The following is a 15,620-nucleotide window of genomic DNA, read 5'->3' as shown; positions in this document are numbered from 1 at the left end:
ATCATAACAATCCGAACCTTGACTGCATTGCAGAAGATGAGGGAAGGAATGAAGCTGTTAGACTGGCTGTACTAACACATCTGCTTTGCAGACCTACAGGGATTCACTAAGCCACAATATATAATAAAAGTGAAAAAACACTTATATCCTACAAATGAGTTACAAATTCTCCACATTAAAACTGGGTGAAATAAACAATGATGTCTTTAAAATGCATGTAGTGGACACAAAGAAATCTATTTATCTTCGTTATACGTTGAGAGTGTTTGGACCAAAATCCCCAATTTAGGTGAACCATGAGGAGGAAAAAAAAATGATGGCAGGGAAAAAAAAAGTAACATGACAAATTAGCAGAACCAAACCTCTCCCCCTGTGGGAGGGAGAGGTGAAGGCCAAAGGGTAGATTAATCTTGCTATATCATATGGTCTTGATCTTAAAAATTTCTCTGCATGTTTAGCAGAAATCACAGGCACAATGGGGAGACTTTGAAAAGATCAGGAGCCAGAGCAGATTAAGATGAAATGGGGCCAGGTCCAAAAAGCCGTCAACCTCCCACCCTTTCCTGCAGACTCCCATGTGGGCAGGAGATTGTTTCGTGGCTCCAAAGTGCTTGTCTGTGCTGAGCTTGTTGATGAGTGTTCTCGCTCCCCGTGTGTCCGACAGAGCACTTCGGGCTTCTCTTTTCACAGGAGTGCGAGCTGCAGCTGTAGAGGCAGGTCTTTGTAACCCCCTGTGCTTCGTGGCCCCTAAATTACCATGTAGAACCTGAACCTGGCTGAGCCAACCACAAAAGTGGATCCACATGCGATCAAAAAAAAAAAGAAAAAAGAAAAAAAAGCTTTTAAAAAGCAAACAAAATGAAAAGCTTCCTTAGCTCCGCTTTAAGGCAATAATATATAAAAAAAAGGCTCAAGCAGATGATGAGGTTACTGCAGCTTACCATGTTACCGAGTGTCAGCTGAGTCACGGCAATTATCTGCATCTATCCATGGTAAAAGTGAGTTAGTGCAACATGGCTTAGCTGAGCCTACAATAGAAGGAGATTAAATTATGTGCACATGGACAATTGCTAGGGCTTAGCTGATGTGCGATTGCTTTTCAAGATACTGAAATTGCTTGTGCATATGAACTTCAAGTCTACTAGCCAAGCAAATAATTTAGAATAAAAAAAAATGGAGTGTAAAGTGTTTTAAAATCATCTCTTTGTTCAACAAGACACCTGACCACAATACACGAAGTAGGAACCCTAAAAAGCAGTGCGGTGAGTACTGATCTGATAATTCAAATGTATCTGTATGGAAAACTGACCAATTTGCTTTCAGAGCAGTTAGGTGCAAGAGCATATGTCCATTCACATAAATCCAACAGCAGTGTTTTCACTCTCCTTTAAGATAAAAGATAATTTGTTCCACGATTTATGATCTCACTGACTTCCTGTATTGAATTAGGCAGCTGAAACAATCTCTGTCGTCCTGCAAATTATTATTAATACGATAGCATACACATACACAAACTGATGCATTTTATCTGAATTAATTGTGAGTATAACAAAAGAATTTTATGAGAAAAGGTTATACGCCAACTACTGACAAACTATTGCAAACATCCACTCAGAACTTTTGCGTTATGGAACATGTAGAGTATGCCAAACGCAAACACCGATGAAATTCCCGATTTGACACTGGCACAACCACCGTACTATGTAACCTCAGAAACCTCGTGCCAATCAGGTACTGTGCTGCCCTTGCTTACTTAGGAAGAGCAATGCAACAAACAATTTTATAACTTTTGCTACATATGTCTTCTTCAGTTGCTGTTTTTTTATTCTTGCTACTTTTTTTCTCAGTTTCCTAATTATATGACCTAAATGTTTGCTCTTTCAGTATTATCCTACAAATGTCTACCAATCCAATTATTACTCACTGTACTACACAGAACCTTCTTTTCTTCCCTGTATTTTTTCCAGCAACCATAGCTCTTTGCTCGCTTCCCTCTAATATTTAGATGTTGTTTGGATGAAATTTGTTGGATTTCAACCCGGTGCAATGCACATGTTTATAGAAGGCAACGTGTGCATATTCCGTTGTCAGAAGCTTGAACAACAGAATAGCCATTGATGAAAGTTTTACTGTTTCTCATTCTCGCTTCCTCTTCACCCCCTGCCCTGTCCCAAGGTCCAAATGGAGCATCTGGGTGCACCAGATTAAAAAATGGACCCTTTGTTTGAAGAAAACTCACAGGAACATTGGGCTTCTCTTAAGACAGGAGAGGTGAGTGCGTGGGAGACGGGACAGGAAAAAGTCAAGGAACCAAACCGAGACCTGGGATTCTTGGGGACAGAAAGTTATTACTTGGACGTATGAAGTTCTACCAAAGATACCAGAGACTTAATGAGGTACGTTAGATGCTACCTGTCATGGCAACCTGGGGTTCCTCTGCCACTCCTATGCTGGTGGCAAAAGGCAGAAAAAAATCTCACCTAAATGTGGAAGGTTTTGTAGATGGACTGTAGTTCAAAGGCACAATGAAGAATTTGATCTCGTGTTATTTTTGTCTATTTCTGCACAACTTTCCACGTGTTAATGTTTCTCAAGAGGGTATATACTATTTTTTTTTTTTTTGCTAAGTTGCACCTCAGAGAGAATAAAGTAGCTAATAAAACCTGTAGAAGTTATACAAGAAATGTACATCATTTTTCCAGTTCAACTCAGTGAGGATGCTGTTTAGGTCAAGAGAACTCTACATCCATCCTTGGTTTAATAAAACACATTGCTTTACATTATGGCAAAGGAGCAATTAACTTCATTGTAATCTGAAGGTTACTTTAAATAATATGTGAAATTCTGCAGAATTTATTTCAGATCTTATTTCTCTGGGTTCCCCTCCCCCCCTAAATCTCACAGATCCAGTCACTAAAGCTAACTGCAGATCTTCTATATCTGGACAATTGTATCCAACAAAAGATTTCTACATACGTAGGTATCTAAATATTTTATGGCTCCCCTAGCAATTGGAAATGGAAAATGAATCTCTATGGAAGCAATAGAATTGCAGCATAGCAGTGTGCTGCTGATCTCCACACGATTAATTTTATATCTCAGGCAAAAGCTATTTTTTCATTATGTACGTAGGGGGTGGGAAAATATGTGGTGATTTTTACTGTATTGGTACTATAGACGGGCAGAACACCTACATAAAGAAAAAGCCTTATGCTTCACTTAACTTCTGTGGCTTTATTCAAAAAGCTACTAAGCAACAAAGGAGATGAGGAATGGTCTTACCTGTTTTCACCTCTTTCATCTTACATGGAAAGAATCAATTGGTTGAAGCTGTTACCAGATACAGGGCCTACATTCTTGAGACTCAACTCAAAAGCTACCAGCTGCATGACCAGCGTGCTGTAAGAAGAGCCATGCTCCACACAGCAACAAGAAGCCCTGAGCCACCCACCCTAGTGAAGCTTGACCTTCGCCAAACTGGATTTCCCTAAGTTTACTGGTCAGAATCCCAGAAATTTTGCAGCTTCGTTAAAACAAACCTGTATGAAAAACAGAGCTCTGGATTTCATCTCCAAGTTCCAGACAGCAATGGAAAGAGGCTGCAGCAAAAGATCATTTTAGCATATGCATTAATAAAGAAAGTCTGTTCTCAAAGCATGCCATAAAAACAAACCAAAAAGCGATTCAGTCCTACTGATTTTTTTCCCTGTCATTTTCACAAAACTGTTCCTACTCCTTTCCCCATATTTCTTTGGAATTTCCCTAACTTTCTGTCTGTACATCATATTGATCGTATCTGAAAGGAACTGGCTGAATTCATTTAGCAGATAGTCAGCCTTCCTTTAATGCAGTATCTTACATCTTAGTTTTTATGGTTTCCATAATTAAATGGACCTCATATATTTTCAGCTTTACAAATGTGGTCTACAGGGCTAAATGTCTTAAAAGAGAAAACAATAGGAAACAGATTTTTTCAGTTTATTTCAATCTCAAAATATTTTTAGATTTTTTTTTTAGAGCAGATGTTTAATGTGCACACATCAGTGCACATTTTTGACTTGTACAACTTGATTTTACTTGAGTTGCCACCAAGGGACTATTGCAATATATACTAGCTGAAGATGTTCTTGGATTGTATTTGGCTGTATACAAAGCTTCTAGATATACTTCCTATTTTTTCCTGTATTTCCTTAATTAAACAATTACACATTTCTGCAGTAATATTTTAGATTTTTTAAATAATGTGCCTTTTTTTTTAAAACTCCAAACAGAATATGAAAAATGAAATTTGGAAATATGTCTTATTTAAGCGGTGTAAGTGAATGCCTAAAGATCTGCCATTTTTGAATATTCAAAACTTGTAATCAAACTTCTACTTTTTTATTATTTATTATGTTTTTTTTTTCTCCCCACAGCAGGTTTGCTTCCAGCACAAGCAATATCACCAGTTTAAGTAGGAAATTCTGGGGGGTCACTCCAAACATGTAAGACCATCGAAGTTACAGCACTAAAGGTGAAAAAGACAAAATCTAATTTAAGAGTTACAACAAGGTAAAACAAAACACATTGGAAGACTTCGATGTAATACAGTTTCTCCTGTTTGTGTAAATACATCTTCCCATAACTTCATTTTCAAAATTATTTCCAACAAATTAGTTTTCATCACTAAGAGAAGGGGAATACATGGGATAATTTTGGTTCAAAGGTCAGTAACATCTTAAAGTGGAGTGTATATAAAAAATGTCATTCCCAAGAAATTCAAAGGCCAAAGAGGCTTTCACTCAACACAATATTCAAGAGTGTCCTTAACTGCTCTGTACAGACAAAAATATTGTCTGCCAGCTTCTTATCAGATCTTGAGGCTTATTCTGTCACCTCTCTCCCCTTTTGCCTGAAAGTAGGTGGGGGGGTTGTTTGTTTTTGTTTTAATGATAGAACAAAGCAGTGACAGAATAGGAAGAGAAATTGGGAGAGAATAATGTATGAGTTAACTGTAAAGATATTACTGTGCAATATACCACAGTGCAGAACCTGGAAAGGATCTAAGAGAATCAGGATACAGCAAGGGCTTTCTGATGCAGCAAGGAATGAACAATTGGAGAAATCACATTTGATGGGCTGGAAACACAAATAACACTGAGACTAGCTGGAGAACAAAGAAATGACCACAATCAAGGATTCGAGAAGATGATATGAGGGGAAGACCACCGGAGGGAGCAGTAAGAAGGGTGGTGCCCTGGCAAAGGAGGAGTCCACAGTGCATGACAGACACTAGTCCTTTATAGATGTCCAAGTTCAAGTTAGGAAAACTAAAACATCAAGGTTTCTACTCCAATTCTTGTGATTATTTGATCATTTTTGACTGCTTCTGGTATTACTCTGAATCTACAGGGTTGCTACAGCTACTCAATGAAGTCTTACCGTTGACAGTCACAGTGCGTTAGAAAGCAGTCTCCTTTTATCACTAAATTCGTTTTTACTGTTTCAAATCATTGCCATATACATATGCAATATATATATTGCAGTATATATGCTGGCATTATGAGGAGAAGAGGTAGTAAAGACACAAGTTCAGAGGGACAGATGCAACTTATTTTTTCACTCCATAGATTGGCTTAAAATCAAATGTCAAGATTAACTTCTATTTCAGGCCTCAGATTTAATATCATGATCTGCTCTGCTCTAAAATCTTATTTCTAGATCTTCTAAATGCTTCTGCGTTCAGTGTAACTTGCTTTTGAAAAGACCTTTTTTCGAACAGTTCAAACATCAAGCTACGTAAATTCATCAAAGATGAAAATGTTTGAATAATGCAGGTATTTTTTAACTTGTTTTTACCAAAGCCATCTCATATTCCTAGATCTTGATAACACACTGAACGTTTTTGAAAATCTTCATAAAATTTTCAGCCACAAAAGATGCCCAGTAACTTCTACTGAAGTTTTTTATTTTTGCTCTGACAATATATGTTCAGACATCTCTGAGCACCTGACTTTTGGGAGGACGTAGATCCCCAGGCTATTAATTGCATGAGAAATCCTAACTGGCACAGCTGGCACACTCAAGACACCATGCCGAACAGATGTCTCAATATAAAACATGCAATGTTGTTCTTGCTGTTGTAATTAGTAGCACTACTTAAGATCCATTTTTAAAAGAAAATGGCAATTTAAAATTTTTGTACTTCTACTGAAGTGCACGTCAAGAAATGCACAAAGAAACACTAAATTATTCCATTCCGTGACTCATATTTACAGCATTGCCACATTTAAAAGACACTTGGTGCCAAGAACTTTTGTTTCTCTGCAACTCACGTGTATAATGTTGCCTGAACCACACCATCAGCCCTCCTTTCTACTGCAAAACACATTATTGAGATTACATTAAGTGGAACATTACAGTTCACTTCAACCAAACATTCAATTGAACATTATAGTTGAAGCTGCTTGATACCTCCCATTACAAAATGTTGTTTACCAGTTGCTCATAAAACTTCATGAAAACTTTAACTCTGTGGATAGAAATCTTCCACGTTGTCTGACTGTTCTCAGGATGATTTGCTCACAGTATAGGTCCTCAATTCCTAGAAGTTATAGAAGGTTAGGGAAAACTTTATTATTTGTCCATCTAAGGAAATCAGAGGAAGCAGGGCTGGGAACAGATCTGAAAACATGATTCCATTAAAAACTCTCACTGATGAAGGTTTGGGGTTGTTTTTTGAGATTTATACATCTCCACAGAAAAGAAAAGGTCTGGACAAAATTCATACCTCTAGAAGTGCTTTCATGTTAATAAAATATTCCTTCAGAAGTCTCTGGACCTCACAGAGACGCTCTGTGAAGATCCTGCCTACACCCTGGAGGACACACCACCTCTACTTCTGCCTACTGCATGCATGGTTAGTGGGCCATGCTGTACACCACCACGGAGCATTTCCCACACAGAGCTGTCATGGGAGAAGCAGAAACTTCTTTCCAATTCCCCTTCCTGATATCCACAGGCTACTGCTATTGCAGGCATGGAAAGGAGAGGTGGGGGTGCACAGTCTCGTACTTCCAGCGCTGTCCTGCAAGGGATGGCAGAGGAAAGAGGAAGCAGTCATGCTGAAATGTTGAGGGAAGCAGATAATGGTGAAGTAAACTACAAGTATTAGTACAAGCGGATTTTTTTTTAATTATTATTATTATTTTTTTTGTAGCTAAAACGTTTATTTGGATTTTTACCAGTACTTATATAAAATAGATGTTTAGAAATAGTATCGTTTTACCAAATAATAAGCAGCAAAGAAATTGCTTCTGAGCTAAAAACCAAACCGAAGCGAAATCCTCTGTAAAAGGAAGTGAAAATCAACAGATTGTTAAAGGAAGAAAATCCCTAAGCAACAGAATCTGTATACTGGCCATTATAATTTTGTTCTCATTTGTACAACACACACACGGCTATTTGGAAGGTATTTTTAGCTCTTTCCTTATACTGTATCTGCTCTTATTACAGCCCAATTTTAGCTATTTCCACACTTCACTTCTATTTCTGCCCAGCTCTACCACAGACCACACACTGCCACTCAGCCGGTTACACCACGAGGGGAGGGGAAATCGAGTGCCCTAGCAGACGAATTTGGAGGTACTTGGAAGGTAAAAGAAGACATGTTAAAAAGCATTGGTATGAAATATCCTAGGCATCAAGCCCTAACAGCTTCTCACTGGCATTTCTAAGCAGTATGAATCGTCCCTGTTCCTGCGAAGAGGTAAGCCAGCAAAGAAGGGACAGTTTCCTCGGCTGAAGTGCTAAGGCCTAAGAAGGGATGGCTTGAACGCTGTGCAGAAAGCACGCTAGGAACTGCTGCACCACATTTGATAACCTTTTGGCATCTCTCAGCTGAAAGGTTCTAAGAAAATAACACTACTAATACATGCAAATGCTGGAAAAATAAATGAGTTTTCAGACATATATACCAACCCCTATTCAAAGAAAATTTCACTAAAAGCCCAGTTAACTGGCCCTAGACACTTATATTTTTATTTTGGCGTTGTTTATCTGTAAAGTTACGGTTTCTGGCTAACCCATGTACTGTTTCATACTCCCTAGGATCAGATATTTAAGTCTGAGATTTTAATTAGCACTCTGTGGCTTTCAAATACCCAGGAGGTACGTATTACTGTTGCATTTCATTTCTTTTTTCTCTCTTCATTACCGGGTTTGCAGATCACAGGCAGCTTTAAAGAAAATGACGCCAGCTCCCACTGCAGTGGCAATGGTGGCAGTCACGTACCCTGCCCAGTCAGGCACTTCTGAAGCACACACTATGAAGAGTTTAAACACTTCCAGAGTGGGAGACCTGACAACAAGGCTACTCCTAATGATAGGAGTTGGACTCGATGATCCTTATGGGTCCCTTCCAACTCGGGATATTCTATGATTCTATGGTAACTGCAGAACAAGTGAATCCTGCAGTGGGAAGAATGGACTCCAACTTTTAAAAACTGTGTTCTGGGATGAAGATCTCTTTTTCCTCACTTTTCCCATTCCCAATGCATGAACAGTTACTGGTCAGATCTCATCACAGTACATCCAAGAATCACATTCAACTTAATTGTCCAACTAGTTTACTAAAGCTGCTCCCAGCTACGTAAGATGCTAACCGCACACAAAAAAAGTACGGAATCATTGTCCAGAGATATTTGTGAGTAAAGGAGAGAAGTATTATGATGGATAGACAGAATCATACAAAATGGAATTCAGAGGTCCCGTATATACTAACTAAATCATAATTTCCTCAGACTTGGATTGAAAGACTAACCCACAGGATGAATGTGATGGATGGTCTTTGAACACACCACTCAGTCACCACTGTGAGTCTCAAGACAGCCTTCTGCAGTTGCAGACATGAAAAAGCCTGTGTGTAACTCAAACGATGATGTTTGCCCAAATTTGTACAGAGCCCTGTAATAGGAACAGCCCTGCTCATTGTAGATGGTGGTGAATAATGGTATTGTAGAATACCGTCATCATTAAAACAGACATGGAGAACCATGAAATAGTTTCTGAAAGGGAGATAAAGACATGGAAGTACTTTTCAATAGTTTTGAGAAATATAGGTTATTTAAAATGGAAAAAAAACACCACACACATACTCATGTAAAGCACCAAATATTTTCAGGTGCCCATCCACCTAACTGCATCATGAGGTTCACCAGAAGAAAGGTAAGTAATATCACTGAAGAAGGATCTGAAACAGAAGTTTGAGGTCTTATGGATGAGCATGCTATTTTGTGTGTTGGGGAGGGGACAAAAAGGATTTTCTGGCAAGCATGGGGAAACAGGCCACCAGAACTAGCAATACTTGTGAAAGAGCAGATGATGTTATAAGGTGTTCAGTAAGAAAAGCATAAGCTCTGAAGGGACTTCTGGGACATTTACACTAGAACTATCATTCAGAAAAATCCATTCTGTAATTATAAAATATGCATGTGTAAGAATTTTCCCCATGATCTGTTGAGGACTGAAAATGCTTATCTAGAAAGCCTGCCATAGCCAACATGCTAACATAACCTTATTTATCATGGACATTCTTTATTAATCATGTCCACAAACGATTTACTTTCCTAATTTGCCAGATAAGCAGAAAGCATGTTTCAGAATTTTAGGCTTGTATGAAAGCAGAGAAGTTTACAAGCATATAGCTATTACAATTTACTATACATCACGCAAAGTTGGCTTGTTCCTATCTATCAAGACCATCATTTGAGAGCTTGGAGAAGGTGTGTCCCCTTTATATATATAATTCCAACAATACAAACAAAAAAACACCGGCATGTCAATATTTTGGGACAGCAACAAGAACTATACAAGTTGTCTTCAGTATGCTGTACCAACAATTTGAAAGAGTTATGAGAATGCGAGCATTTTTGGAAATCTTCCAGATGACAGATTTGCTGGAAGAAAAAGGCTGCTGCCCTACATTTCATAGCCAAAGCACCCTCACCCCCAAATCCAAAGCACAAAAAGTCCCCAAAGATAACAAAATCTGTACAGTTTAATGAAGACAATTTACATGGTTAAAAAAAAAAAAAAAAGGAAGCCTCAGTTACATCCAACTGCAGCAATATCATTTGAATAAGCTACGATCCTATGGAGCTTCTATTTACTTTTAACTACAGGCTCATAAAAAGCATCTACTGAAAGCAGCTTCCATTACTGACAATCTATATGCCTTACTTTTCTCGATAACAATCACTGAACCTCCTTATTCATGTCTCCAATTTCAACAAGACCTATCTATTTCCAGCATCATGAATTCATTCAGAATTCATTCTTAATAAATGGTGTGAAAGAGACTGCAACAAACAATAATCTGCAAGGGCTCTCTGTGGTCTTTCTTATCCTGTTGTCTCATCTAGAAGGTCTTTAAAGAATTAACCTGGCACAGCTTCAGGCTGGAAGCATTTGTCCTTGTCTTTAAATCCTAAAGAGTATTTATGAATACTCCACTTGAGCTCACAGGTTCCTATTTTGCATTGTACTCATACACTCGGGTTACCTTCACATTAAACAATTCCAAGAAGTCTTTTTGTTCATCTGTACTACAAGCAACTCCTGCTATATAGCCACGTCTCCATCAATAAGTGCCTGTCATCTGTAAGGAGTTCAAATACATAATGAGCACCTGGACCAAATTCAGAGTCGGAAATAATGACATCATAAAAGTCGGAAGAGGAAGTGCTCGATATCCTACTACAGATGAAAGCTGTTAACGCACAACGCATGCAAATTATATTACAGATCAATGCAATAAAAATCCAGGGAATGCAGAAAACCATTAAAAGCTGTATTCACCTCTAAGACAACAAAGAAATCTACAGTATCAAGGAATCTCTTATTTTAGCTAGAAGACTATACCATCACTTCTGCAAAAGGAGTTCATCAGCTAGACCCAAACTCTAGGCCTGCAAAGGTTATGCTTAATGGAGGAGACATGAAAAGGATTAAGATGACAAAAAAAGCATGTTCTCCACAAATCCTTGAGTCACTTGAGATTGAAAACTTTGTAGCATAGTCCTGCAGACCAGAGAAACACCGGCTGACCATCAGCACTGCAGCTCATGAATAACCACAGTTCCCGTGTAGAGTTGGCTGATGTACCAACTCCTCGATCACTTTATAAAACTGTCATGAACTGACAAAGCTCTTGGTCCTTTCCAAAGTTATTTCATTCTTCAGACCTGTTACCAAACAGAAGTGAAATGCCCCAAGAATTACGTGGCCCCTGGTAAGGCCACAAGCTATGAATGACGAAAAAGCTCTCAAACTTAAATGCTCTGAAACTTAAATGTAAACTCTACCCTTCAACCTGACCTGGACTCTAGAAACTCTAGGCATAAAAGGAGAGATGAAGAATAAGTTGTTTATGTAATTACCATGAGGTATAACAGGAATAACAGTACAGTATTTGTGTTAGGTTTTGACACTTGTATTTGATTTTCTCAATGTTTGAGCACAAGTTTCTTCAAATTACCCGTAAGAGATTTTTGGACTCTATGTACATCTCCAGCTCATACAGAAATCCTTCTTTGTAATGTTAATGCCCTAGTAAGCTGCAGGAACAGTTCAACAACTGCTTTTGTGTCACTGCTGTCAGACAAGATGTGATTACATAGTTTGAAAGATGGTCATTCTTAAGTCATTTACAAATTACAGTTTTCCACTTAATTCGTTTTTTGCAACTGAAGATACTTAAAATTGAAAATAAGCTCACAAAGTACTGCTAACAAAGCAGTCTGACTCACAAGAGAAATAGGAAGCAAAGGGAAAACTCGCAGAACTCTAGAAACACTTTTAAGAACCTAGAGAAAAATGAAGGAAATTGTTTTATCAGTTTAGTAAGCAAAAGGAACCCTAAATTCTGTTTGCCACTGGGACACTAACATTAAAAAAAAACAGGCATGGTACTAACTGAAGACTATTGGTTAGTTAATGAAATGGCTGTGCTAAAGTTCACTGATAATATGGACAAGGATATAGAAATAGCAAATTTAAAGTACTGGCGTGATTAAGGAGCTATGCCTATTGCATTCTGGTTTATAAATGTGACTTGAGAAAGTATTTGTTGAGAATGCAACCTGGAAGACAAACTGTTCTGCAGAGTCTTCTCTTGTGAGTTATTTTGAGGCCGACACTGGAATTGCCATCACCGTCCCTAGGGGTGTTCAAGGAAAGGTTGGACACGGTGCTTAGGGACATGGTTTAATGGGTGACATTGGTAGTAGGGGAATGGTTGGACCAGATGATCTTGGAGGTCTTTTCTAACCTTAATGATTCTATGAAGCCTCTCAGGTCTGGATCCTCATTTCCAAAGTTTAAGGTTCTCTCACTGCTGATGTGGATTCAGAGAGCCAAGCCAAGTTGCTATGATGGGGGCCCACCTGGGTGACAAAGTGACATGGGACATGCCCAAGCCAGCAGCGAGGACCTTCCTGAGGTTACGTGGTCTTGCTTACTAGCCCGTAGACACATGCTCCTTCTTGCTTCCTATTTCAGTTTCATGCCTCTTGCATTCCTGCACGAAAAATATCAAAGCACTTGTTTTGGAGGCAAGAAACGTGGACTAGTGCCAGCGAGAAGCAGACTGTTTTAGCTCAGTAGGAAGTCATTGGTTTTGGTACCCAGGATAGCTCAATCAGTGTGTAGAGTTTTAGGCTAATTATAGATTTGCCCATGGCAAGAATATCAGGTACCTTGGAACCTTGCCAAAAATGACAGATAGTCTGTGCTATCTTCCCATGTACCTACAACATCCACTGTGAAACTACTGGCATGTTTACTCTGCATTTCTTGCAGGTTTTCCTCTCATCTTGTTCTTTACTAAACATCATCCATCCACTTACAATAGTGTGTTAAATCACAGGGAAAAAGAAAGAAGAAAAGTGTAGGTTCTTTTCACACCATTTTCTCCATCCTCACTCTGAAAAGCTGTATTCAAATCTAGTCCCCAATCCAATCAGACACTTACCTAAATAATGCAATTATTCTAAATCACACCCGGGTAACTGGTCTGATTTTGCTTTTGGTTGTCAGGAACATTTAAGTAGTGTAGATTGCTTGTAATGGGTAGGGAAAAAGAGATGAAACTTTCAAAACATTGTGGAAAAATAGACGAGGAATAAGAACCATATTTTTGTTCCATTTAAACACATGCTGTTATGTAAGTGTCCACTGCAGTAGGTTTGGTTTCAAATAAAGTTAGACAGGCACACACTGTCTCTCTTGCAGCAAATAAACTTCTTTAACATACCTCGAGAAGTTCAGAATATTACAGACTGATCTTTTTTCTAGTTAGTGCCTCAAATCTGCCTGTAATGAGTATTGAAAGTTATTAAGCAATGTTTTTTAAAGAAGAAAACCGTAGATTGATGTTGTCTGAAGGAATAAAAACACCTGGTATTCTAATAGCTATTTAAAAGAGCGACATTACTTAGCATGCCCTTAAGAAAACAAAAAGCATGTCAGCATGTCTACAGTTCTGAAAGTTTTTATCCATTTTTCGTATGCACAATACAAATTATTCAGGTGTGAAACAAGACAAATAGCAAATCAGCTGTTGCCTGAAGTGTCTTCAAATGGACAAAAGAAAAAAAGCAAAACTGGAGATTCAGTTAAATGCCTTACAACGCAGAGCTTGTCAACCGTATGTTTTCACAGCCAAAATCCTCATGCGCAGAACAATTAGGTGCAGCACCCTTTAAAGCAAAACACTTTTAGGTGCCGATATTAAAAGCCCATTCACACCTGCACACATGTGCCTCGCACATGGAGCTGTGCTGCAGCATGGGCAACAAAAACCTGGTGGGTGCTCTCTGTGGGCACGTACTGGTGCCAGCCCACCCACACTTCAGCCTATTCTACCTCCGGGATGTCACTGCTGTCTTCAGCTACAGTGGACTTACCGCAACATTGCTGTACCCATCATCAGAAAAGCCAGAAATCAGCCTCCTAAGCTAAAAAAAATACCAAGAACTTCAGGACTGGCTCTAATTTACAAATCCCCAGGCAGCTTTTGCCGCTAATATTAATGGGTTCTCCTTGAACGCTATCTGGTTCAGGCAATTAAATTTTGCTATAATTATTTAGATAAAACTAAAGTAAACAGGCTGAATCACGCTGGCAATAGGCTAACAGTGCAATATTTGGAAAATGTGGCTTTACTAAGAACATCTGCTAACACCATAACACTTACTAAGGTGTGTAAAGTCCCAGTGTTGTTTTAATCTTCTGAGAAATTTTAAGTAATTGCAGACTGGAAAGGCAGTTAGGCTGGCAACAGACCTAGCCTACGAAACCGTCTTTCATTCTGGATATCACAGCATACTTCAGAAACTGTTCAAAGAATATTCTGAACTTTATAAATTAGTTTGTTTGTAAAGTTGATGTCCTAGCTGAGAGCACAAAGAGCCTGTTCTTCTTGGGTATGATAAATCAGATTAGTAAAGAAGTAATAGACAATCTGTAATCTGTGCTGGTACCAGTTTTGTGTTACAGGAGGATGAGCAACATTAAGGTCCTGTTATTGAGTATCTTCATTGCACATATAGCATATACAAACTTAGGTTTTTTTCCTCAACTGTGACAGGTTTTTACCTGCACTACAGGATGTGTGTACTGCACTGTATCACCACTTCAGCTCTTACAGTTGTTTTTTTGTTGTCGTCGTTGTTGTTTTTGGTTATCTCCTCACCTGCCTAAAATGTTTTATCAAATTTGATTTATCCGGGTCAAAATCAGCATAATTTTGCCAAATGTTACTATGTGAATATTTTCATCCTTAGCTTTTCATATGACTTCCTTAACAATGTATTTTCTCCTTTGGACAGATGCAAACCTGTCAGGTTTTGCACCTTCGCATTAAAGAAATTCCAAACCTCCTGTACGTTCAGGTCTCTTAAGTACAATGGAGTTCACTGATGAATTCTCTTGATTTTTCGAAGTATTCTCTCTTAAAATAAAATAAATAAAAATGCTGAATTGGCTTGATCTTCTTTAAAATTCTATTCAACATAAATAAAATCAACATAAGATTACAATATCTAATGCTCTAGGACAGTTTTGTAATATTTTTATTACGAATAGCACTAAATCTACAACAGCATTATGGTTTATACGTTCACTATACACAGCTTTCACAAATGGAATACATGTTCCCAGTTAGCATTAGCAGAATTTTGTCTCTAATCTGCATCTAGGAAGTTTAAAGCATTTCATAACACATGAGTATTTCTCCCTCCGGTAAAAACTACACAGCTGTCTGTCTGTATCCAGTCTGCAATCCCAGAACACTCCCTAAAGAATCTCCGGAGAACTGTCCTCCTCAAAGGGATTAGAAAAAAAATCAATCCTGTTTTATTTACGTGGGTTTGTCCTTTTTATTAAATGCTCATGTATTAATTTAAGATTTTTCTTTTTATTGACAATTTCAGGCATCTTAGTTGATTCCCAAGTTAGTCTCCCTTGCTTTTACTCCCCCATGGTTCCCCAATTTATGTTTTTTAAGCAGAAAGAAAAACATATACTGTCTTCCAGCCCTGCAATACAGCAACTGCTACTAAAAAACCTATTACATTTTCCCG

At 38.3% G+C, this 15,620-nt stretch overlaps 1 protein-coding gene across 6 annotated transcripts in view; it reads right to left on the bottom strand.

Moving 5' to 3' along the window:
- DCLK1 (doublecortin like kinase 1) overlaps positions 1 to 15,620 on the bottom strand; it is a 243,785-nt gene that overhangs the window by 95,203 nt on the left and 132,962 nt on the right. The gene's annotated exons all lie outside the window — the stretch shown is intronic.

Source organism: Anser brachyrhynchus (genome assembly GCF_964034855.1).
Source record: "Anser brachyrhynchus genome assembly, chromosome: 1".
Lineage (NCBI taxonomy): Eukaryota > Metazoa > Chordata > Aves > Anseriformes > Anatidae > Anser > Anser brachyrhynchus.
The sequence above is the reverse complement of the archived record's forward strand: the minus strand, read 5'-3'. Positions and strand labels throughout refer to the sequence as shown.